Raw genomic sequence first — 23,333 nt, 5'->3', positions numbered from 1 at the left:
CTTTTAAAAGACCTTAGTGCTAGGGGTTTTTTACAGTGCTTTCTTTACAGGTATTGACATAATTATTAAGAAAATTTTAAAACAAATGCACAAAATACAAGGAAAAACAGTATCAGGAAAACTGAATCCAAATTTGAGCACCTGAAGATATAGGTTAATTGGATGAAACTCACAGCAGAGCATTAAAAATTATTAGAGACTAAAGGGAATGATTTATAAGAAAAGATGAAAAGAAAGAAACAATAATATAGCATTGTCACATGGCAGATCTGTACCAGTGGTAGAACTTTGTGCAAAATTTTTAAAAAGACCGTGTGGACTCAGGTGGTATATCTAGATGGAATAACATGAAATTAAGAACCAAAGTATTAAGCTGCATATCAAGACTCATTTTGTAATGATAACATCCTGGAGGTTATGGAAAATATCTCAGCACAATTGATAGAAGTCGTATTTTTTTAAGAACAAGTATTACTTGTTTTGTAGTAGTGTGTTGAGTGTGGCTGTTATACCTTTTGTTCCTAAGTTCTGATTATATGTTGTCATTTGGAAGGTAAATGTATTTAACTTCTGCTTTGTGACCAGTGATCTCTCATTCAGCATGTAGGTGATCTCCTAAGAGAGCAGGGTTCTTCTTTCCATTATCACCTCTGTCCTTGGAGCTGGAAAGCATCTAATTGTTGTCTTCTCACCAGTTTTACAGCAGTAAGAAAGCATGTTAACCTTGGGTTTGCAGTATTTTTCTGAGACTTGTTATTTTGGGGAGTTAGGATTTTAAAGTTTCCAGTCGCCAGCAATGTTTTGGCATGGTCTTTAGTGCTGGGTTGTAGAGTCTGGGTGTGTACTCAGCATGAAGCATCATCATCCGTGCCCTTCACCTTTATAATATAAAGAATTTTCTTACATTTTTCTTTCTGTTTAATTGTTCTTGCTTCCTCCTGAGCACTCTCCTGGTACTTATAGATCATGTTCTGCCATAAAGCCGGGAGGATTATCTGTATGTGGGTGTGTTTCCATATGCCCAACCAGAAGACAAGCCTTTTGAAGGCGGACATGTAAAGTCAGAGTTTGAAAATGTAATTCTATCAAAGTTGCTTTTTCATCAGATAAGTTCAGGAAGGTTGCCACACAGATAGGCCTGTCCATTGTCTTGTAACTATACTGAATCTTAAGATCTCTCCTATCAACCAAGAGACAAGCAGTGAGCTAACGGATCATTTTGCTGATAGTTTTCAACTATCCCTTGAAAACTGTGCCGAAAGCACTGACAATATTGAAGTCTTTTTTGTAGCCTAGAAGTACCTCAAAAAATTTCCCTTTTCCTCCCCCATCTTCCTTTTCCTTTGCCCCTCCATTGGCCATTTTGGTTTATGGAGCCGGACACGTGTTTCATTGCCAGGAGAGTTTCTTCTTAACAGTTGTCCTTTCTCTAAAAGATATAGTAAGGTTCATGACATTTAATAGGTATCTTCAGAGCATTTCAAATAGTCTTATTCTGCAAACCCTGCTACTCCTCATTTGTGCAAGATCCCTGTGTTTACCACTGTCTTTTTCCCATGAAGTCAAGGAATCTCAAACAGATTTTTCAGTCAGCGGGTTACTCTCTGGATGTAAACCCTTCTCCCCGATGATTTTTTTTCTCTCAGTGGCATTTGCATAGTATTTCGAGTTATTCCTCAGCAGCTCTGCCAGCTTTTCACAGAACAGACCTGTGTATTATTTATCAGTTCTCTTTTCTCATTCCTGTCCTCCAGCTTTTACATTACCCCCTCATCCTAGTCCTTTCTACCTAATCCTAATTTACTGCTGATCAGAGCCATGGCAGCAGAACCAGTTACATAAGAGGGAAAAAAAGGAATAAAAATAAAAACCTACATCAGACAAAGTTATGTTTTTGCCTTTGAGGCAATTGGTTTAGCTTGCAGTGATCTCGGTGAAACCGGGCAGAGCTGAGCATTCTTCATTCCACTTGTATATTGTCTGCTTTTGTTTCCTGTAGTGTAACTGTTCCTTATAAAATAACAGGTAACAAATAGTTCTTTCTGAGTATTTGGTTTCTCTCTGCAGCATACAGCAGAGCTTGTACTGAAATCTGTTCTGTGATTGTTTTTTCCTCTGTCTTTTCGGGTGTAGCTTTATATGTGTGTGGAGTTCCCATGTGTGTTCTTGTGCCAGATGTGGTCAGTATTAAACTCGTATGCAGTAGACTACAGAGTGGTCTTTACCAAGAAATACCAATATATACTGTGTCCTATTTTAGAAGACTGTGAATTACCATAGTTCCATGGAAGTAGGCTTATTTGGTACAGTCTGTATAGAAACTTTATTAACGTAATTTGTAGACTGATTTGTTGGTCTGAAACAGCATATGCATGTATGTGTGTAGTTTGCATTTCAGCCAAGGAAAGGAGTCCCCTACACAGCTGGCTTGTATTCCTCTTGTGTTCATGGCTATAAAACAGCGACTCTTTAACATTATACCTGAGAATTGAAAGTGTCCTAGAATACATTAGATAAGAGGCCATGGATGTTGATAAATCCAGAAGCTTGGAAAAGCAGTAATACTTGAGAAGTATTGGAAAGCATCAGTTCTGCTTGCCTGATGAGAACAGCTTGCAGCTGTAGGTGGTGTGCTGGAGGGTAGCAGCTATAGCCATGAGGCATTCCATCCTTGCTTGGGTTTTCCAAATCCTGCGATGTGGTGGAAGAGGTCAACGAAAGGCAAAAAGAGACCAGCCTTTTATTTTCACTACAGAGAGTAAAACTACATTATAGAGGAGGAGAGAGATACATAGTGTTTGTGAGCACTATAAAGGAAACGAGCCAAGGTCCGTTTTCTGTTACAGAACAAGCGCTGCTGATGTGCACATGTGCTTCACCAACAACTTGGGCACCTCATTCATTCAACCTACTGGGAGCAGTCTGGGGCCCATACCATTCCTTCAGTTTGTTGGGTGTTATCTGGTTGTTAGAGCTAGAAATTAAGGCAGGAAGAATGCTATCAATTACAAGTTATTGGTGATTTTGTGCCAGTTTTTGCCCTCAAGCTTGGACTAAGCTGCAAGTTAAGTTAGCACAGATATAAGCATTGAGCCTGAGGCTCATGGTAGGGATAAGAGGGGAAATGGTAAAACAAAGGCCTTTGCAGGGACACACCTGTGGCTCTAAACAAATTTGTATTTGACAGAAACCTTTAACACTTTCCAGCATAAACAATGCAAACTTAACAGCAAATTCACCCAGTATGTCTGTCTCAAAATATTTTTCACACTGCCATTCCAGTTACATCTGGATTTCCTTGTTCTTTTTCTCTCCCTAGTGACTTCTGTATGGGGCTGTCAGGCCAGGGGAGGTGGGAAACCTTTTTAACATGTTCCTGACAGACCTGGAGACCCTCTTAAAAGATAGTAATTATCTCCACTTTATTAATTATTGATTTCACGGATTCACTTCCTGTTCTAGGAACATTCAAACTATGCTTTTGCTTCCAGATTTCTTTGTTACATAGCTCTTAATTTAGGATAAGGAGGTTATTTTTTTTATTCCTTTAAAAAAAAAAAAGACAAAACCACACAAGAATATGAAATCTCAGTTCCCATTCAGCACTCAGCCTAGTTGAGAGGTTGCATGCATAACTACCTTACATGTACCTGTTCTCGCCAGATTTGTGCTCCTTTATCAATGAAATCAGCTTGAAAAAAGTTCAGCTTTGCCTTATTTTCATATACATTTCCACATTTTTTGGGACAAGTAAAAATACTGTAACTCATACTGGCAGTCACACTTCATTTCTTAAGTGAGATGACTAAGCAACAAGACATATTTTGATGTATTTTCTGCTATATGTAGATATATGCAATACATTTTTTAGTTCATAGAAGGAAGTTCTTCACTTACACACACAACATCCTAAAAGTCATAAACCTTTGTACCATGATATTCCTATTACTGCTACTTTTAAATTGGTTGAAAAGTCTATAAATAGTCCCTTTTGGCTACCCATATGAAGAGCCTGAAGAAATGCACTCAACTCTCTTGTAAGTCAATTATAACTCACACTAAAAATCTTTCTGTGCCAGAGGAATGACCTAGCTAGCTTATGTTTTGGATGGAAGTACATCTCCTTTTATAAAGCCACCGTTCTGTTTAAAGAAAATGTTTAGCACTGAAGCATGGAAGCCAAATTTTTGTAAAATAGTGGACTGATATTTTGTAAAATAGCTAGCTGATCTATTATTCAGTTATCTACAGCTCTCTCTTTCACTTAAATGCTGTTTGTAATTCTGCAGACAGACCTTCTACCTTTGCCTCATAATTCTGGATAGCTCTTCTCCGCCTCAGTAGGATTAAAATGAAGCAGAAAGAAAATTCTTGTTTACTTTTTGTAACCAAACAGGTAATAGGCAATTCACTGTCACTGTGACAGTGGCATGCTTTGAGGTGACACAGGGTCTTTTCAGTGAGGCAGATGTGTGCGTACTGCACTGTTAACGTGCCTTCTGTCCAGACAGACCAGTGTTTTCAAAAGGAACTCCCATAGTCAAAGTTTCAGAGACTTAGTGGAAGGAGGGTTATCTTATTGGTCTAATCATTTGGAAAAATGTAACAGTAGCATTTTATATATATATATATATATATAATATATATATATATAAATGTATTATATAAAATAACAATAATAGTGCACACTTTTCTCTGAAATACCTGACTTTTGCAAGTATCTGTGATGTAGTTAGTAAAGCAGATTTTATCAAGTTTCTTTGCTCCTCCACATAGTGAACTTGCTTCTTTCCTTTATATGTAGTGCAAGTTGATGTGCCAATGCAGGGAAATTAGATAACCCTGTCGAAGAAGGCCAAAAGCTTACTCTGTAATAAAACATATAGAAAATTTTAGAATTTAGTATTGAGGCTGTATACAGTGTGCATGGAATGAGTATAGTTACACATCTATGACATAAGCAAATCAGGATCAAATCAATGCATCTATATGTTATGTAAGACTTCACTGCATATAGTTTTTTTCTCATATTTTCTTATTGTACTTTCCTGAGTTATGCCAAAAAGAAGACAATGAAAGATGCTGCTATTAGTTACAGTAAATTCATATATCCATACTTAAAATATCTGCTATTGCGTGTCTGCTAACAGAAAACTTGAAAGTAATCTAGATACAGCCTCACAAAATAAGAGTTTTTAGGTTGTTCAGGCTACATCTAGAGTTCTGGTGAGCTTAATGAACTCGCTTTTGAATACAAAAAGTGATGGACATTATTAGAACATATATATGCCTTCAAACTTTAGGGGTATGTCGCAGGTTATTTCAGGAATATGTAATAAGACTTGTCGTAGTCTTGGTGTATTAAGTGGCAGCTCAAGTTCTCTGTGCAACCTGAATTAAACTAAGAAATCTCTTGGAGGTTGAATGTGGGATCCAAAGTCTGAATCTTTGGAATTTTCTATATCCTAATGCAAATTAGGAATCATTGCCTCCCAGAATTATTTCAAGGTAGTGCCAGCTAGCTCCTTGAGAGCACCCATCCCTATTGCATTCGGATGTGTCTGCAAAGATACCCCTCCAGTGTTCATAGTTTCACATTATGGCACAGAGCTACCTAAGAAGGCCCAGGACCAGTGCAGTTCTGGTACAGTTTGGGTTGGAAACCACTAATCTAGACTGTTAGACCAAGGCATTGATTATTAAAATAAAATATTATTATAAATTTAAATATCTACATTTATAAAAATATCTTGGGCTCCCAAGGAAGAAATCTAAAGCTTTTTATTTCCCCCCACTTCTTCAGAGGAAATTTGTATGCAGGCTGAATAATGTACCAAATTTCAGCCAGATATGAATTAAAACTGCTAAGTTATGAATGCTTGAGAAACAGAGTGCATAGTAGAAATGACAGTTCCAGGACAGGAATGCCAGGACCTGCTATAATAACTTAATATTATAAGTGCAATAAAATCAGAAATAAGCACCCTCATGTTTTAGAAGGAAATTATGACTAGACACATTGCTTTTATAGACAAATTCCCTGCTATGTTGCAGCTGTAGCACTAGCAGGTCTTTACATGCCTATACGAGTAAATCAGTGTAAAGAGGCAGTGTATTCCAAGCTAGCAATCACCTTTTTTCTTTTTTATATATCTTTATTACAAGCGTCTGTAAAGTTTGAAGTGCTGCCTACTGGAGTAAAGTTCCCTGAAACAGATGTCTTATGTGTGTTGAATGTGTCTTGCTTGGCCCTTCTCAGGTCAGGAACTCTTAAAGTCATAAGGTAACAAAATGTTTATTTATTTATTTTACGGGTTATGGTGATATTAATTGCAGGTACCATTCAGATGGTCAGCATTTGACAATGGTTATCCTTTTCATTCTATGAAATCCTTGAGAAAGAGGAAAAAGCCATTTACTGAGAGAGTTGTTACTGTTGTTCAGAAGCATCCTAATCTGTTTTCCATACTCTGTAAATGATCACAAGCACTCGAATGTACGGTGGGGGTTTTTTTACTGTCACAAAACACTCTTGAATGAAGGATTTGGAAAGCAGCTTTGCAGGAAGCAAGGTAATGGGCGTATTTTAAACTCCTTCATTGACATAAAGGAAAAGAATGTTTCAAGTTGTTACTTGCATTGTAATGTGTGAATAATAAAACACTATCAACACTATTAGGCAACTGACTACAAGGTTTTATTGGATAGCAATAGATTACAAGTGTGACTGTGTTTGAAATCAAATAGGTACAATATTTATGACAATAAATACAGTAAAAGCAGTAGTCCTTGCTATCCCTTAGAGAATATTGAACAGTTAAATCCCAAGAGACTTAGAAATACAAATATAATGGGATATGCCTGGTAGAATACATTCCTCTTGTACTTTCTACTGAAATTTAAACATAATTTGAGTAGTAACTTTCCTACTTGCCTGTGACTGATGTTAAACCTTACATGTTAAGATATTAAAACTCACATCTATAGCCAATAAAATACATAATCTGTGATAATATGAATGGAAAATGGGTAATAAATTTATGTTAGTTATGAACAGAATTTAAATGTGTAGGTCTCCGTGGACCCGGAAAATTTTTTTCTTTCATCATTTCTAAAAGGCTTTGTGTAATGCCAAAATTCCTGCATGAACAGGTGTAAAAAATGGACTTATCAGAAAGTCGGACTAGTCAGCTGAAATATTTTGAGTAGACAATATTTTTCTTCATGCAGTAGAGCTGTGAGAGGAATTGTAGACACTGGATTCTTGAATATATCATAAAACAATCTTAAAATTGTTGAAGAATCTGTGGTTTAGTAGCCTGTGTAAATTTACATTAATACTTTTAAATGATGCATCTGTTAGTATGTGGAATAATGGTGTTTTGATTACAAATTTGGTAGTGGTAAATACCAAGAACATGTTAAAACCACAGCACCTTTTTTACCAGTAAAACCTCCTAACTGGTTACTGCAGATAGATTTTCATAATGAAACAGTGGATCATTTCTTGTAAGAAGCTATAAGGCTAGAACTATTGCATAAAACATGATAAGAATATAATGAAAAAGACCATAGGCTGTTTGCTCTCACTGATGGTAGACCAAGGCTATTACAGGAACATAAGTAACGGGCTTACTTTTTGCAAAATGTTTGTAGGAGAGGTATATTGGCAAACCTTGCATCCTGTTCACAGCATCTATTATTTCAGTGAAAGAATTTTGGTTTCCATTGTTTTAACTGAATTCTGCTGCTGATACAATTACATCTGAAGTAGAATGTTTACTGGGGTATATGTGTTTGTTTAGAGGTATGATTATTTTTCCCCCGTTTCTATTAGGAGACTTGGTCTACTATCATACACATATTCATCTATTTCTTGCAGTTTTTATAGCAAATTGTAATCCCTTAGTTGTAAATATGTTGTCAGCTATTTCACATTAGTATTGTTTTCTCTGAGAATGTCACAGTGGTATTTTTCACCAAGAATAAACCTAATCGGCTACATTGAGAAAATACTGACAGTGCTCACATACACATTTTGAGAAAGTAAAACAAAGTATTACTCTACCCTCCTTATATGTAGTGAGTTTGCTATAGGGACGCTCCAGTGACTTAAAACAAGTGCTTGCAGAGAGCAACTGAGCTTTTGCTTGTTACGTTTTCTCCTGCATGCACTATCACAGTTATATCCAGCCCTGAAAGTCTTATCTCCACTATATCAGCAGTTGGAACTAAGTTTTGTCCCTAAAGCTTTTCAGTCCAAAAAACATCTCCTCTGAGCTAAATCCCTGGCTGCTTAGAGTAAGGTGGAGAGTTGTAGCATGTGAAGGATGAGGAGAAAGAAAGTTGAAGTTTATGTTGCTGTGCTGTAATAACGGTGCAGTGTCTGGATTTACAAGTTTATTGAATGGTGATCCACGGACACTGTGTAGTACATGCTGTTTCTCAGGGTGGCTAACATATCTGACAGAGGCATTGATGACAGACTCCTGTTTCAGATGGATTTGGTGTAGGCATTACTTGTCTCTATTATAAAAACATTTTCTGGCAGGATTTGTCTGCATTTGATTTCTTTAAATTATTGTTTAAAAAGATAAAAATAAAACCCAGACCAAAGCCAGGACAAATCCAAATAGCTGGGACAAGGTGCTAGTTTAGAGATTATATAATTATGTGTAGCACAGTGAGAGGCCTGTATTTGTTTGAAATACACTTAAAATATGTGTAAAATGAGAAGAAAATAGCAATATATCTTGAAGTTAAAACCTCTTCATTGCTTGCAGTTTACATTGAATGTCTGTCTTAACATGCTATGCATTCATTAATTTAATACAAAAACACCATCTATATAACAAAGATCAAGATAACTTCTGTTTTTTCTTCATATTGAACGAAGTAGTTGCCAGATAGCATGCAGCAAGAAGAGCAAACACCTTCCCCCTCTTTCCCCACCTTTGGTGCCTGGAGTACGGTTTTCTTTCATATTCTTTCTTAACTGGTGTGTTAGTGGACATTGTCTATGACTGGCATATATCTGAGCAGCTACAATTTTGGTATCCCAATTCTAGAACTACTCTGTTACTTCTGCCTTTTTTGCTTCAAAACCTGACCTAGAGCACAGACTGACTGGCATAAAATAAAATACTGGTGTTTGTTTCCAAATAAAGGTGGGTGATGTGCTATAAAAGGAAGAGAACCTACTGAACTTTGCAACTTCCCAAATAACTGCAGTGCTGCACAAATCTGAACAAAAACCTCATACTAACAGTATCTTCGAGTATACCTTTTTAAGGTGGCTTTTAGTTTCTAACTTGCTGTTCTACTCATCTGTAACTGCTTCTCAAGCTTGTCACCCTGCTGCTTCTAGCTGCTCTGCAGACACGCAGGCTACCCAAAGCTTTACGTTTATAAAGCATTGCCCTATTACTCTGTCCTGCTGGTTGATCACATTGGACAGGAATTAAGGTTCCTGCTTATCTCAAATTTTAGCAGAGACCCCACTTACTGTCAGTGTAAGGAAGGCAGACTGGTCTGGTACTAGAACAGACAAGTTCTTCTCCAACCCAAATTTGCAGGGACCCAATTTTTGCACATGGAACAAGATTTTGTGAAGGATTCAAATAATTTTTCTTATATAGAATCTGCCCATACGACTGTAATAGGCAGGATTTTCTATGACTGTTCTCAGGGACAGGAGAAGATAAAAAAGGGAAGTTGTTTCTGCCATTATGACCCTAAATCTTAGGATGGAGTTGTTCTCTAAGGATTGAGCCAATCTTGAGCCAACAGTTCACTGCTGCTGAAAAAAATAATACAGAAGAAAACAGGTGGGGGGAAAAGGGCATAGTTTTCTATTGGGTTAGCAAGTCAAATCAGTTCCCATGGAGATAGATGGCTAGTAAAGGGCAGAGAGGGGGAGGCAGGAATGGCTTGCTAGAGCAGGTGGAAGGTAGGGTGGGGTCACCTCATTTTGGTGATGGACAATGATGGCTCACCCTTAAACTATAACTTCAGCCTTTGTTTTTAGCGCTGATGTCAAATACTTGTGATCTTTTAAAACCTGTGTCCTTTTTTGCATCTTCTTTAGCATTCAGCTGAAGGCACTGGTGGTGGCAGAATGGCTTGAACTTCTGCAGAGAGATATCTGATTTTGTGCTCCACATCAATCTCTTGTTCTTTAAGGTTATTTCCTTGCACTTGCTATATATGTAGGGCACAGACATATTAGTTAAACGTGTACGTTGATGGTTGCAGTATTGGTGACATTGAAGGTTTCAGTGCTGACTTGCAGTGTATTTGTGATTTATTTACTTTTTGGGATACCCAGTGGGATATGAGAGTGAACTTGTCCTGCTCTTATTTGAGCCTCTGTATGCTTACTGTGCACATTTGTGCAATTGCTGTGAAGAAAAAATCACTACAATAGACCTGTGAAGCTGAGCAGCTGTAGTGGCTTTCTCCACAGAAAAATGTCTATCCCAGACACCCTGTGAGTTTGCTGTTTGTGTCTTATTGCTACTGTGCCCTGGCAGCACAGGAGCATGGTCCTGCTTGAAAAACATGCTGCTGTACAATCTGGACTGCGACTGGTCCTCTCTCCAAAACCCTGCCACTCAATCTCATTGCCCTCCTGCTTTATGAGACTTATGTACTCCTTAAAAACATCTCTCAAACAGCTGCACAAGGTGCATGCAGGCAAGCACTTTTAAATAATATGGCTCCTTTAATAGCTAGTCTTTAGAGCAGAGTGAGATGAGATGAGCTGAGCTTGATTCACAGAGCTGAATGTTTGCCCAGTTCCTCTGTAGCATTCACCCCTAAGGAAAAATGACAGTGTGCAATCACTTTGGCATAGCTAGATGCCATGTAAGTGTCATACAGTATCCACAGCTGGTTACTCACAAGTTAGAGAAGATGATGAAGTATTTTGAAAGAATAAGAATTAAAGGCCTATTCCTTTATTCTAGAAAAAAAACCAAAATGCTTTGTTCTCAACGTATGAATCTCTTTGCTGTTGGTCCCTCAACCTTAGTACTAGGTGATTTTATAATCTCTTGAACAAAACCAGGGACTGGTGGGCAAAACAAGACAGTGAAGCAACAAAGAATTCATTACTCAAATTTTTTTTTTTTAATAAGCAAAAAAGTTTATATTGAGTCATCCCAGCTCTCTCCTAGTGCTTCATTTTGTGTGAGTTTGCAAAGAAGATGCAGAGAGGCCAACGTTCCGGGAGGAGATCTCATCTAATCCTGTAGCCTACAGAGAGGAAAGGCTGGACAGAAGGATTGCATGTGCTCTTGTTGCATTCATTTATGGTAGTGCAGCTTTGCCATTTGCCAACCAAGTAGATATTTAAAAGTGGAGAACGTCAGTCTGATAAATTCAATTACTGTTAGTAATAAGGCTTATCTGATAAGCAGTATTTCTGTAAGGTCAGTTCTACATTTTAGTTGTTTTACTGCCGACTCTTGCTAATAGACTGGACACTTGTCTTGAGAGGTCAGGTTTGTTCTGTGGTTTTGTTAAGGGTAAGAGCTGTTAGACGTGATATGAGGCTGTACAGCCTTTTTGGACAGCAAATCCCTGCAAAAAGCCTCTCACCCTGTGGGCAGGGACAGCACATGGCCTGTAGGCACTGAGCCCTGGTGCTAGGTCTGAAGCTTGCTTGAGTTTTGAACGAGTGCATAAATGTCTCCAAGTCCAGTTTGTTTCAAAAGAGACAATGCCCAGAGAAGCTTACTTCTTCAGATATCATTTGACTTCAACTATTTTAATTAGTTTTACTGACAGTAAAGGAGAGTGACTGTGATATGTCAGCAAACAAACTAATTTTTGTTCATAGCATGTAGTATTAATAATACTGAGCAGAGCATTGAAATGCCTGATGTGGAGCCCTCTTCTGCAAACGGAAAGATACAGAGTATCTTTGGTTCAATAGTTGCATTTCATCAGGTTTACTGAAGTTCGATCAAGTGTAAAGAACATGCTGAACTGTTTGCAGAATTTGATAGGAGATAAACACTTGTTTTAGTGCACAGAGAGGTCCTTGTTTGATGATAAAGCTGAGATTAGTATCAGCGGATGAAATGTTATATTTTCCACAAAACCCTTCATTTACGAATTTAAATATAAAATGCTTTCAAAAAGTGAACTTTTAATGTAACTTGATTCAACTGAGGGGAGAAAACATTAAGAAACAAGAGAAAAGTGATTTTTTTAAAAACATTTTATTTTTTATTCAGATTGCTTGTACTTGACTGTTGGTTTGTAGTGAATCATCCACTCTGTTCTTAGTAGAACACAGACATTAACTCTTGCTTTTAATTCAGTGTGCGATGAACAAGGCAACTTCATGGGTAAAAGTTAATTGTTAGTAAAGCAGGAGATATGTGTAAAGAGAGTAGATAATCCAGATAAATTGCGAGTTCACAGTAGCCTTATACGTGATCTTTTCTGAGAGTAGGTTAAATCAAACAAGCCTGATTGCATTTATGAGGCTTCATTCCAGGCTAACACTGAGTAAGAAAAATGCTGGTTGCCATTTCATGGGTTGCCAGAACCACAAATTCTTACCAGACTCTGGCATACAGGGAGTTTTTATCAAGAAATGCTCCCAAATCCACTACTGGAAGCATTTAGTAAGTGCCAATGCCTCTCTAAATTTCTACATGATAATTTCTTTGTGCTTTTTTTGTAACCAAACCTAACATTATCTGAAAAAGAAACTTACTGTATATTGTTTTATTGTACTGTAGGTGGTTTCACTGTTGGTTCTTAGTATATTCACAGAAGCAGACATCGCCCTCCATTTAGAGAGGGATACACTGTCTCCTTAAAATGGCACTCTGGAATGGGTCACTGGATGTGTTGTCAGACCACATTTAAAATAAAACCAGGATCAGAAGCTTTCATAGGTTCAGAGTGGCATAGGCCATATCGTACAGAAAGTCAAATACCTCACCAGATAAACATTTCAAGTCACTTCCCTGTCAGAAGAGTCTCTTTATATTTTCCTGCTAGTGCTTGGGACCCCAGAGGCAGTGTCTGTAGCCACCTGCAGTGTGAGTAGCCTCAAAAGACTTTGAATATTCCCTATTGTCATTCTGAAATTTTTGTGCATACAGTGTACAGTGCTAGTACCTTGATGAGCCCCTTTGTTTTTGTCGTATGCCAGGTGCTGCTATTGCATCCCCAAATGATGGTGAAGGGTTTTGACGAGTAACTTTCATTATTTCACATATTCTAAAATTATTTTGTGTTTTAACTGTGGGAACATTCTGCTTGAGTTCAGTACTTTATGAACTTAATTTTCTTAAAATGCTCTGTTATGACATAAATCCACAGAGGGGAAAGTGTGTGTCAGCTGGTGTCATCCTGCAGTGTTTGGTGAAGGCCTTTTTGCAGGACTAGAATATTTTAGTACCCATGCAAAGTAAACTGAGTAATTTGGGAACTCTGGACTTGTTGCTTTTAACTGCCCTAATTGTAGCATGTTTAACAGTAAAAAAAATTTGCACTCTTTTATGAAGGGCTTATAGGTGCTGTGGCAGAAGGGTATGACTGAAATATGGACTTCTTTTGAGAAGCCAAAATAAATGGCATCATTTTACTTTTTTGTTACTGTTGTCCAAGGTTTGTCATGTTTCTAGTGTTGCTATTAATGTCTTCTTAAATGTCAGCTTCAAACTGCTGATGGTGATCATCTCATGTCATATTGCTAAATATATACAGGCTGTTGAGAATGTCTGATGTAAATGTTATGCCAGACACTTACATATGCATATTAGAAGTCTTCTTATGCTAAATAGCTGCTATCAAATACATACTTAACTATTTTCCTAAGTGGTATACAAAACAAGTTGAGTCCTTTTTTTTTTTTCAGGAGTCCTCATGCTGTTGTATTATTTTAAATGAATTGTGATAGGGAAGATCTTGCTTCTGAATAATTAGGACACTAAATGCTGCTAAGTAAGAAATTCCAGATATATCTTCACTGTTGAACTGAAAGCTAATGTATTTTTCTTGTGAATGTTTCTCTGAAAGATCTGGGTGCATGTGACACTACCACCTGGCAGTCAAATGAAGAAAACCAAAAATGTCTCAAGGACATTCTTAGTTAAACTTTATAATATGTTCAAAAAAAATGTTGGTCCTTGTAGTCTGATAAATTCAATACAATTTCAGTTGTTGTTAAATAGCTCTTAATTTTCTTTTCTCTGAGTCATTTTGAAAATTAAAAATCGTTTTAAGACAGGTTCTTAGGGCCTTTGAATTGATTGACTGTGTGTGTGCAGTGTAAATTGTGGTGTTCAGTTTACTACTTCTTGGAAGCACTATGTGTGAAGTTTTTCTCTCATACATATTGAATTTCATGTGTTTATTTGAAGTATGCTACATTTGTAATTGGGATTGAGACATCAATTATATGCTGTTGGAGCTATTCTTTAAATTCTTTTCTTTATAAGAAATCACCTGTAGCTTCACTGTGTAAATAAGATTGCAAACATAACGGAAAAATGAGTTAGTATCTTGTTGCTACTGAAAGTGGTTGCAAATGACTGTGGAGATTACATACCAAGGGAATAAGATTTCGCCTTTACGATGGTTTTGTGATGTTTCCAGTGGCCTTTAATATCTGCCATTATGCTATTTTCATGGTTCAAAAGCAAGGTCTTGAAATTCTAGAATTATAAATATATTTATTATATTCACCACATCCACTAAAAAAAAGATGTATCTGACTTCTAGCACATGAATACATAATTGAGGAATTTCAAAGTGCTTGTATCTTGTTAGAACAGCAAACTTTGGATATCAAATAGGCAATTTTGAAGAAATGAGGGATGCTATTTGTTTTTATTAAGCTGGGATTTGAATGTTTGGAGAAAGCATTGGGGGAAGCATTTCTTTTGAAATGGAAGTAATATTCCTCATTTGTAATGATAAAAATGTTATTTTGGCATAGTTACATTCTTTATAAATAAATCTAGGAGGCTGTGCCTAAAAGAAATATGCTTATTTGCCATGTTTACTTATAGCTTTGGCTTTTTATTATTATTTTCATTTTCAGGGCGTTTCTGTGTAACACCAAAACCATAATTGAATATGCTGCTTTCTAAATGTGCCATTGTTGCTTTGTGATGGAAAGGCCAGTGTATTGATTACAGAATATTGATGCATTGAAAACTCCATGTTCTATTGCCAAGTCATAAAGGAAATTAGTGAGTGATGTTTTTCAGTCAAGGAATTGCAGAATAAAGTTAAAATTAACTATGTTAGCTGACCACAAACAAAGAAAAAGACAAGGATAAAAAAATGAGCTTGGAATTCAGCCATTTCCTCTCTTTTTGTTTATTCAATTAACATCTTTCCATCTTTTGTGCAGCTTTTCACTCTTGTCCTCTTGGTTATTCACATATTCCAAGTCTTGTGTAAGTGTGCCTTTTGTATCCCGAGAAGCTTGCACTTTCTATGGAAGATTAAGGTTTCAGTTGGTCAATCTAAATTTACAGAAGCCAACATAGTTGTATGGTTTTAGATGTAATGTACAATAAATGAGATGATGTAACGGAAGTTTCTTGGTTTAGACCTGTCTTATATCCTGATTGACCCTCTTCCCACCACAAGAAATTTTAATTCTTTTTATATATTTCAGTGTCCAACCTTAAGACATTTTGTACTGTTTCTCTAATTACCTTATGAAGTGACATTTGGAGAACCCTTATGGACTATTAGGAAATAATTTTCATAAAGGTTGCTCTTCAGTATGGGTTGTGGGAAAAATTAGTTCTTTTTTGGTAGGTTATGTTTGTTTACAAGGAAATTGCACTGGCTTTACCTTATTAAGTGTAGGATACACTCTTCTTCATGCAGTTATTGTGTCTTCTGCTATAAATCAATAATTCAATACAATCTATTCTAGCTCAGGCTTACAATTTTAGTGCATTTTGTGCTTATGGTGAATATGATTATTCTTAAATGTGTTTGAAATAAAGGACAGCTTTATGAACTCAGCATTATAAGTGTTGATCCTGGTTTGGATGCCTTGTGTTTCAGCATAAGCATGAGGTCGTTTGTTTTGTTATCAGGAATTCTTACAAGAGGTCCATGTGCTGGAAACGGACAAGCTAGGGTGGAGAAACTGGCAAATACAGAGAGGTGCAATCAGCAGAAAAGGAAAGAAAATTTTCTAAAGTGATATATATCCAGTAATAACAGAAATAAGGGAGGAAATTACAGTATGGTTGTATGACAGTATATGTTGGAAATATGCGTAGATAGGAGAAAGTTATCTAAGTCCTGGATTTTTTTTTAAGAGTAGACTGCACACAGCACAGAGAAATAACACACATAAAAGCAAGGAGAGGGAAGGGATAATTCAGTAAGTCTTTTCTATCTCAAACTTACAGCTGAAGCCTCTATGTGAGATTCAGTTGGACATGAAACTTGTGCCATAGATTTAAGTGCTATACGCCCTTCACCATGTCCTGAACTGTGAATCAGGAGCAGCTGAGCATATGATGACCCTCTCTTGCTTTGGGTAGATCAAATTAGGACATTCTTTACAGTAATTCAATACAAAAATTTTAGTTAATATAGGGGAGGATTTAACCTAATGGTAAAGAAGACTGTGCGTGCATGAAACTTAGGATAGCCCTTGCACTGGAATGTTCGGTGCAGTTGAGTTATTTTCCTTTAAAATTTTTCTTTTGGAGTTGAATAGTGCCAATTCAGACCTTGTCAAGCCTGCATTTTGTGTTGTGAAATACAGTCAGTGGCAGCCATCATGTACAGCAGGTATGATACCAAGAGGACTGTCTCCATGCAGCTTGGATGGATCCACAGGTGTGAGTGTCTTATAATCCAGTCTTTCTGAGCATTCCCTCCCTTTCCAAGATTACACCCATGACAGCCCCACAGAGGTATTTGTTGCTGGTCTTGATATTGTTAATATTAAATATTAAAATTGAGTATTAAATATTAATATTTTAGTAGTTACATAAGTCTCCGCACATCTTTAGAGCCTCTTTGTACTAACCACTTTTCAACCATGTAGAGGCATGGCCCTGTCCTCAAGAGCTTGTAATATATAACAAGGGTATGTGAAAAAATGGGGAAGGATAATTCAGTCATATACTTTATCTTATATATTTTGATTTTTATTTATGAGTAAAAAGCCAAATATTCCTATTTTCTCTTCAGCCAAGCTGTTGGTTGGCTGATCTGGAAGGAGAAACTGCAAATAGATATGCATTTGGATTTGCTTGCCCTTCCTTTATACTTAGGCATATGTCTGTAATATATAAAAGCTTGTCGCTTCTCTTCCAAATTTAAAAAAAATAATAATAATTTCAGATGCAATATTCAAAAATATAAAGAGAATGAAATTTATAGGTCATGTTCCTGGGCTTCCCCTTATAGTTTGCCATCTAAAGAATATCCCAGTGCTAGAAAAATGCCTTTTATAGCTAAATTTTACTGACTTTAGTCAAATTGACAACAATACAAATTGATTCCAGATCCAGGATCCAGATTTATTGTAATTGTTTGAAAACAGATGCTGATTCAAATCATTGCATTTAACAGCTGGAAATAAAATGCCATTGTTTGGTGGTAAAGTGTTAATTTGTATGACTTGGGGTGCAGAGCAAACTGCTCCAAGGGGAGCCTCTGCTGTGCCATTCGTGACTGTGCTGCTCAGGAGAGGCAGTGGGGCAAAGGCACAAGGAGGAGGCTGTTGCAACAGGATGGTCCTCCAAAATGGCTTGTTTTGGTCAGCTGGGGCATTGGAGAGTCCCATCCAGGAGGATGCTCCAGAGCAGATGGACAGAAGCGGGGCTGTGTTTGCTTACAGTTGCAGTGATCAGGAATAAAATTTGTTTAGATAAGATTACCTGAGGCCAACCAGTTTTTATAGTATAGTCTGAGCAGAAGCAACTCTGGGAAGACAGATGCTTTATTTGTAATGACTTGTAAGGATTACTGCGGTCCCTACTACACAAAGCCCCTCAATGCACTCTGATGATCAAGGATGTCTGTCACGCAAGAACTGCTGAGTTCAATCATACAATCTGCTCCAATATGGCTTGTTTCCTTTTGTGGTTGTATGACAGTATCAAAAGTTCCTGACCAGTTTGCCTGGCCTGCTGGCAAGCATGTCTGATTTGTATGGCGCTCCTGCTTTTGGTCAGAAAGGGATCCAGTCTATCCATGCTTCTGGCTTTTCTGCATGCTCTGTTTAGTGTCATGTTCATTTTCTCCCACTGACCTTAACCTCTCATATCAGTGCTGTAAAAGTTCGTAATTTCTTGAAGTGTTTCTGCTTTCTGTGAAACCTAACTATGAAAAAGTGATGTTTTAAATACTGTGTCTTGTTCTAGATACTACGTATTTTCCACATATTAGCATTTCTAATGTTGTCTGTTTTTGAATGGTTTCAGGTTTTTCTAATTATTACTTAATATTAAAAGTCATCTTGCCCTATAAATAACAACTATGTAGTGACATGAAACATATGTCAATATTTCATATTCTGTGTTCAGGAATAAAGTCTCTTCATGAAAACACTAGTTAATGTTAAAGTGCTTTTTTATTTGGGGCTTCTAAGCATTACATGTTTTATAATCTGGTGGTGTATGATAACGTGAGACCGTGGTGTTTTTATGATGTTTTACATTGACTTACATACATACATTACTGCAAAACTTACAGTTCTGTGGTCTCTGTTTTAACTGCCACAGTCCTTTAAATAAATCTCTGGGAATAAGGTTTAAATCTGTGTGATGACAAATAGGACTGCAATGTTTTCAAATTGATGTCTTCTCAGAGCAAAAGAGGGCCATGACCACTCTGTCCAGCCAAGCAGTGTGATAGCCACACTAGCTCATCATGATGTCACTCTTCTTCCACACTTCTTTGCTTCAGTTTCCATGACTGGTCATCATCATTTTATAATCATTTTTAAGAATGTGCATGGTCCAACCTCTCTGACTCTTCATTACTCCTGTTACTACAGGGTTATATAATTCTATGGTGTCCTTCATGTGTTTCCAGCATGTTCTTCTTATCTCTGAATCAGAGTTCCTAAACTCTACAGAGTATGGCAAAGCTCACTGGAAACCCACGACACTGTTGTAGCTGTTGAGACACAATGTGCTGATTCCCCCCAAAATTATTTTCATCTTGTGTTCCTGCCCCTTTCACTTTTTCCATAGTGGACTCCTCCTCTAGCCCCTTCCACACTCCTGGCAGTAGGTGAACTCTGTGTTCCTGTATTTCTTATTAGCTTGAATGGGGAGTTATAAAACAATTCAAGTGAACTTTTTGCTCTTGACAGTCACTCAGTCACTAGTGCCCTCAGGGTTATCTTATTGGAGCTTTTGTTTCCCTTTTCAGAGTTAATCAGAGACATAAAGACTATTTTGTCTTGAGAGCTACAACCACTGAAAAGCAACGAAGGATCAGCACAAATCACTAAACTTCTTATGGCATATAAGTCTTGGTCATCTCATTAAGTATTTATCTATGCTCTCTTTTTTTTCCTGCAGCTGTCATGTTTCTCAGAGGGGACATGGTACCTTATCACCACATCCACATGCCTTTATGCCTCTTTGTGAAGTAGCAATGGGAAGCTCAATCTTTTTTTTAGCAAGTCAGACATAGAAAAACTGCTTTTAGTTTAAGCATTTTTCAGTCTTGCAGGAGAATATTATGGTGTGAGCTGTTTTAAGTTCTGTTTGCCTAAGTATGACCTGGCTTTCGTAGTTCATTATTCTTTGCAGTATCTGAATTCTTTGGGATTTGTTTCTGATGGTTTGGTTTGGGTTTTTTTAATTTAACTGTTTGTTTGGATTTGGGTTTTTTCTTTTTAGTGGGTTTTTTTTTGGTTTTGGTTTTTGTTTTTTTTGTTACTAGCCTTGTAGTCTGCATCATTAGTATGGTTTAAACCATAATGAGGCATTTCCCTTTTTTGCGGTCTTATTTCTTTTCTGAATAAAGGATTTCAGTCATGGGAAGTGAATACCTGGTTTTGTACAGGTTTGTTCATCTACTGCATGAAGGTTCCTGTACTTTTCACATTGTTCTTGATGTCGAGCGTCATTGCAGCCTAGATGGGTTGCCCATGAGTGGATTGCTCTTCTGCCATCTGGGTCACTATGTATTTAAAAGTACTGAGCTTCAGTATATCCCAAAGAGTACTTTCTGACCCAAAAGGAGAAGTGAAAGTACAGTTGTTAGAACTTGGCTGTAAAAAGGAGCTAAATTTTTCTATCAGTAACATCTATATGTACTGAAGATTTTTTTTTTCACCTGTCCCCACAGGGTGAAATATTCATATTATGTTTTCTGTATTATTTAGCTTTGGAAGGACAGTGGAAAACTCTGCTCTGTTTTTATGTGTTACTGTGTACTGAAATTCTGGCTTTTCCTGAGTTATTCTTATATGTATTTATGGACTCCTAGTCTCGTTTTAGAGGACATGTATGCAGGGCTTAGTATACAAACACAGCAGCTTTTTATGATGCAGACTCAGAATTAAGGAAGTTTTCTTGTGCTTCTGTATTTTTGATTTTGTCAAGAGGATTGCTAACTGCTCGCTTCTGTATGTTGACGGGAACATTTGTATTTCTATAACAATTCTGGTCTGGAATTCATTCCCTGCTACAAGTTTTTCCCAGTATTCTTTTTATCCTGTATGTTTGAAATACTGTATTTCACTTTCTGATGTTCTACTCAGTATGGCCATTGAACCTCTCTACTATGCTACAAGCACAAAATTTTGATCCTATTTTTATCTAACATCTCTGTATTTCAAACTACTATCATGATGCATAGCAACTATTAAGTAATTTGCTGCATTTACAATCTCCATAACATTGCTACTAGAATTTACTTTTCATTCTGTTTTTTCAAGTTTGGCCAAAATTTGACTATTTCTCTATTTAAAAGAAGATGCTTTCTTGTGTATGACTGATCCTTTGACATCTTTTTTTAAATTATTTTCTCTTTGGATTAATTTAATTTATTCTGATGACTGATACTGTGCTTTGTGTAAATTCAGTGAGTAGCTTGTCTGAGAAATTCACACTAAAATGCAAGCAGATGAGATGATTTCTCTGAGTAAGCCAAAATAAGTTGAATAGAGGAATATCCTTGTCAAAGAAACCTTAAAGAAAGTTTTATGTCTGAAATTGTGAAAGACAGTTTCATTTGTCAGCTATTTTGAAGAAAATAAAAAGTTGAGGCCAGAAAATAAAGAAAACAAGCATCAGTTGTTGTTATCATAAATTCTTGTGTGTGATTCTGCTTTTTTTCTTCCCTTTCATGAGTTGTAGATGTTGACAGTGGCCATAATACAGAAATTTTACGGGAGTTTTACCAGAACCTTTACCAATGCTGAAAATCTATTTCCAGAGTTGTTGTCTAGATCCACTGTAGTGCTTGAGTCATTAAATTCTCTAATCTTGTGGCAGGTGGGTGAAATTAAATTAACAGGACTTTAAAATGTGCTTAAACTTGGGGCTAGTAGTGAATTAGGTTCTGTGTTCAGGGCACAACAGACTTGAATGGCTCCTTTGAAGGAATCCTACCCTAGAGGGCTGAGTAACTTCATGCTCATTAAAAGTAGGAATCATAACTTGACCTTTGGCAATAGATTCTCTATGCTTTTGACTGTGCTTTAGATGAGGCAAATAAATGTGGTGCTTTAGATGCTGTTGCAGTTTATATGGAGTAATGAAAGAAAAACTCGTCTCCTTCTACGTAAAGACATTTTCGCTCCCCCTGTTGCTACTACACATTCAGCGGCACTGACATAGAAAAGAGAGGCATTACCAGAGTCAGCAAGACCTTAGGGACCATTGTTGTTTTAAGTAGTGCAACTGAAACATGCTCTGAACAAGGTAAGAGGACAGTAGTCTGGAAACCTCTCATAGCTGCCCCTTTCTCAGCCATACAGCTGCTAGTGGGAAGTGTCACCGACATGACTTGGTGCGTCGGAGCCTTTACAGTCCTGGATGGCTGCAGGCAGCTCTAATTATTTGTTGAAGTCTGCTGATAGCACAGCAGGTAGTGTCCCAGAACAGTGCCGCTCAACTTCACAATTTGCTTCCTGCTCAGAGGTGAGAAGGGCTATTGAACAAGAGCTGTAGGATTATCGGAGGTGTTGAGAGAAGCTGCTGCCTAGAGGGAATGACAGTTTGTTTTGTAAAGTTGTTTTTGTTTGAAAGTATATTTTAGCAAGTGTTTCCACATTAGCTTCACAAAATATTTGAAGCTGTATCTGCTTTTCAGGTAGAAAATGTCTATAAAGTAATCTCAAGATATTTACCAAACCATTGTGGCTTTTTCCTATCCTTTCTTTGTCCTCTTTTCATCTTCTAAATTGCATTTTCTGGAAATTAAATAATGATGGACTTGTTTTGTCAAAACTCCTTAGCCACTGCAGCATTACAGCCCAAAGAGAGTGTGGGAGTTTTCTAGCAATACATTGAATTTCTGGTCTGATAATTCTCGGGAACAAAAGTGTGATTTCAGTTGCTGAAATCCCCACTGCTGTATTTTCAGGTAATTACTGGGAAAAAAAATCTTACTGTATCGGAAATGGCGACTGAATGTACCCTAATTTTCAACTACTAGTAAGTTTAGAGAATGCCTCGTATAATATGAGTAGCTTTTGCTCTTATACATTCATTAGATAAGTTATATACCAGTCTTTGAAATGTTTTTTCATCGCCCTTATCAATTTGTGATGACGTTTGGGAGCTGTTATTTTATTCGAATGTATACTTGTTTTTGCAGCTATATCTTAATTTTATTTCCTTTCCCTTTCTTTCTGCTTTTTTTTTTCTTCACTTTCTACAGCTTTCTGTTGTGTGTATACAGGTATTACAAAAACAGAATTTATGGTATTTTGTAGTGTCTCTACACCATGTTGTACATAATACCATAAACAGAGCAACAAAAAGTCAGATGGTGTTTTTAAGGAAGTGCCGCACTAAAAATTACTGCAGACATTAAATAGTAACATTGTCACGTGCCTCTGATCTTGACAGATACTTGGTCATAATTGTAGCCTGTCTGCAAAGATTTTGTATCTCATATTTAAGAAATAAAACATGGAATAATAGTGCACGTGAAATGGTTTTGTACATTTTTACTTGTTAACATCAACTTTGGTGCTTATCAATTTCTAAAATTTTCTAATTCTGATGAAGATTAACCATATATTAATTTTTTACATTCTTGCAAAAATGGAAAAATAATAAAAAATATATTAATTCTCATTTTGGTGTGGGGCAGGATTCGGATCTAGGGTACTTTACTGGTTCGTT

At 36.9% G+C, this 23,333-nt stretch overlaps 1 protein-coding gene across 10 annotated transcripts in view; it reads left to right on the top strand.

Annotated features, from left to right (window-relative positions):
- The window catches only part of TENM3 (teneurin transmembrane protein 3), a 418,913-nt gene that overhangs the window by 184,530 nt on the left and 211,050 nt on the right, over positions 1-23,333 (top strand). The gene's annotated exons all lie outside the window — the stretch shown is intronic.

This window comes from Manacus candei, unplaced genomic scaffold, assembly GCF_025592945.1.
Source record: "Manacus candei isolate 608988 ecotype Guabito, Panama unplaced genomic scaffold, ASM2559294v1 h1tg000028l, whole genome shotgun sequence".
Taxonomy (NCBI): Eukaryota; Metazoa; Chordata; class Aves; order Passeriformes; family Pipridae; genus Manacus; species Manacus candei.
The sequence above is the reverse complement of the archived record's forward strand: the minus strand, read 5'-3'. Positions and strand labels throughout refer to the sequence as shown.